The following is a 3689-nucleotide window of genomic DNA, read 5'->3' as shown; positions in this document are numbered from 1 at the left end:
AGGAAGGGGCGATCTCCCCCTCCGTTCGTCTGTCCCGCTGCAGAGCTCCTCCCAGGGGAGGGGGAGGCGGCGAGTGCGCTGATCCCCGTTTGCAAGACCAGCCCTCCGCCTTCTTGTCCCGTTGGGAAGGGGGGGTGGGAGACAAGAAGGGGGCAGGCTGGCCTCACCGCTTGCATTTCCCCTATTCCCCCCCTCCCAATATAGGTGCAGAGAAAGAGCCAGGCTTCAGAAAGGAAAGGATAATTTTAATAATTTTCTTTGTCTGAATATGATTTCCCATTGAGGAAAAGGGGAGTTTTAATTCCCCACCAGTAAAAAAAAAAATGTTTAGTCTTTGAAGGGCCCGTGTGTGACATCTGCCTCTGTGTGTGTGTGTGTGTGTGTGTGTGTGTGTGTGTGTGTGTGTGACATCAGTGCCTCACCAGCCATAAACCTCACCGCACGTCACTGTAGCTGTAATAGTAATCTGGTATAGGTTGCAGCTTACCTAGACTTGGTTTAAACATAAGGAAATCTTTCTAATGGTGAGAGCTGTCCAAGAAGACCACGGTCCACCAACTAAGAGGTTGGCTTTTCCAACAGGGCAAGAGTCTACTAAATAAGGCTGTGAGTTTCCCATCTCTGGAGACGTTGAAGATGTTGGATAGTTTAATTGGTTTTCCCGCACGTTATGTGAGGGCCAGAAAAAATATTATTTCTGGAGAGCGTCCTGATTCCAGAATTCTGCATGATATTCATTTTCTAGGCACAGCAGCCAGCATCCTGCCCCATGCAAGGACCAGGACTACACTACCTGGAGAACCACTCCAGACTCATGGAGAAATTTGCCAAACTTCAAAAAGCCAACCTGGAAATTCACCATATATGTCAAATACTGGAGTGCCAAGTCCGCATCCTAGAACCTGGTAAGTATGCTGGTTTTCTATAAACAATCAATGAGCTGATCTCTGCTTGTTCAACCACTTCTGTTTGACTTCTCTACCACAAGAATGGCTTTGCAAATTGTTTGAATGAAATCAGGGAATGTTTCACCTGCTTATCCTGTGCTTCTACAAAAATTAAACCCCTCATTTTATCGGTATAGTTTGAAATAGAAGTAGAATTTTTGGTAATATATTCATTCATTTTAATTGTGGCTATTCTTCTGTTTAATGAAGAGGTTTTTTTCCAATTGTCGAAGTCCATTTTTATTTGATGAAGTATCTTATTGTAATTATCCTCTTTAATCGATGAGCATTTTGCCATCACCCAGATTCCCAGGTATTTGACTATCTTGGTTATCTGCTTATCCATTTTTCACTCTAGTTCTCTTTTCTGTTTATTGGTAAGATTTTTAGTTATTATCTTTGTCTTATCCTTGTTTATTTTAAGCCCGACCACTTTGCCAAATTGTTCTATTTCCTGAACTAGTTTGGGTCCTGTTTCCAATGGTTCCTCTAAGATAAATACTAAATCATCTGCAAATGCTTGCACTTTTTATTCTTCCTTTTTTATTTGTAAGCCTTTTATTTCTTGTTCTTGTCTAATGTGTCCCAGTAATATAGTACTTCTAAGGATAGAATAAATAACAAAGGTGATAAGAGGGCATCCTTATCTTACACCCTTTGGCTATGTTAAATTGTTCTGTTGTTTCCCCATTTATTATCACTCTTGCTGTTTGAATAGAGTATATTGATTGTATCATCCCTACAAATTTCTCCCCAAAGTTCTTATTTTTTATTGTCGAATAATAAACTGCCAATTTAAATTGTCAAAAGCTTTTTGTGCATCTAGAAGGATCAGTGCTAACTGTTTCCCAGGGTGCACGTCATAATATTCCAGGACCATAATCTGCTGGCCACTCTGTGCTGACCATAGCTCCCCCATTTCTTGGCTTTGATTGCCATCTAGAAGCCACATTCAATCAATTCCACTGATTTTTCCCTAAAATTGACTAGCTTTACAAATAGCCTAGATTTGAAAGTACGGTGATTTCTATTGTTCCTAAAAAAGTGGATTTCTTCAAGCTCTTTCATCTTTCCAGGAAACAAGAGTGATCACACCATGCTGTCCACCATTGACTCTGACAGTTTAATGGACCAGGCATTGGGCAGCTCTCAGACGGGCCATCAGGCATGAAGCGTAAGGTGAGCTGGAAGTTGGTAGGGTGCCAGTACCAAGACAGAGGGTAAATGAGAACAAGGGTCATGTGTTGGAGGGGCAGCTGATGTCGCGGCGGCAGTGTGGATTAGCAGGGCTCAATGAAATCATGCTGAATTCTACCTCCCAGGAGGTCCTATGGGACCGACATCACCCTGAAGAGGTGACAAAGACAGAGGGGATACTCTGTAGATCACGACAAAGATGGCAGTCCCCTCACTGGTCCAGAGGAAGCCCTCAAATCAGCGGGAGAAGAAGACAGCATTACGGCAAGACCAAGGCTGAGCATCCTGATTCTACTATTTATTTATTTATTTATTTATTTATTTATTTATTTATTTATTTATTTGACTTATATACTGCTTCATAGGGCTTTCAGCCCTCTCTAAGCGGTTTACAAATTTTTAGCAAATTGAGTCAGCAACTTGTCCCCACAGTCCGAGTCAACCTTGAGCCGGTGAGATTTGAACCGCTGAGCTGCAGATCACAGTCAGCTAAAGTGGCCTGCAGTACTGCACCCTAACCACTGCGCCACCTCGGCTCTATTCTGCAAGATGTTCATTTTCTAGGCACAACAGCCAGCAACCCGCCCCATGCCAGGACTGGGTCTATGTTCTCTGGAGAATCTCTGTAAAACCATGGAGAAAATTGCCAAAGTGCAGAAGGAGAACAAAGAAATCCAGCATGAGGATCCAATCCTGGAGTCTAGAATCCGGGCCTTGGCGAGCCGGGTGTACACCCTAGGAAAGAAGAAAGTGAGAAAGAGCTATAGCTGTCTCTCTCCAATGGTGATCAACTTATTTAGTTATGATGTAACAGCTAACTACATATGTGGCTGGGAGGTTGAATGCATTGAATGTATTTAAAAAAGGGAAATGAAATGTTTTGCAGACTTAAAAATCTGAACCCGAGAGTTGAGAAAAATTGTTTGAAAAGCTAAATTCAGTGGAATGTAGTACCAAAGCTTTCCAGAGCTGTATCATTTCATGCCACATCGAAGGATGCATGGTTGAAAAACTGTTTCTGGAGACATATGGAGTCCTTTGCAGTAGCACGTCATGAGTCAAGCGGAGACCTGTTGGATTATACCGGGGAGCCATCTAACCTCCCACCCTGTTACCCAGAGGATATGATTGGCTGACTTTCGGTTGAACCAACCAGGATGCTTGTATCAATGTTTTCAATTCCGTTAAGTTTAGAACGGCGATTTAACTTCTCAAAATCTGATGCTGCCCAGATTCATTGGATTCCAATGCCCATAATCCCCAGTCATTTGTGGCTAGTGCTGAACAAGATGTTTTCTTTGGAAAGAAGTCACATTTTCAGTGCCGTTCAAACGGTGACTAAATGAATGGTTATATGTTGAGGAGTACCTGTAACCCAGGGCTGTTTAGATTAGCCCCAGTGTCCTTACTGTGAATTATATTGTGTGTGTATGTGTGTGTGAGTGAGTGAGTGAGAGGTTCCACAGTTACAGAATATTTGGTTTATGCCAAGGGGATCCTCAATTTTCAATATTCTCTTTGTGATCCTTGTCTTTTATTTTTTTA

General features: G+C 42.3%; 1 long non-coding RNA gene across 1 annotated transcript; it reads left to right on the top strand.

The window, feature by feature from the left end:
• Positions 1 to 459: 459 nt before the first annotated feature.
• LOC116516446 lies at positions 460 to 2381 on the top strand. The gene is made up of 3 exons (XR_004256350.1): positions 460 to 905; positions 2024 to 2126; positions 2270 to 2381. It is a non-coding gene; the product is annotated as an uncharacterized LOC116516446 (long non-coding RNA).
• The last annotated feature ends 1308 nt before the right edge of the window (positions 2382 to 3689 follow it).

This window comes from Thamnophis elegans, chromosome 13, assembly GCF_009769535.1.
Source record: "Thamnophis elegans isolate rThaEle1 chromosome 13, rThaEle1.pri, whole genome shotgun sequence".
NCBI lineage: Eukaryota > Metazoa > Chordata > Lepidosauria > Squamata > Colubridae > Thamnophis > Thamnophis elegans.
This window is presented reverse-complemented; position numbering and strand designations above follow the sequence as displayed.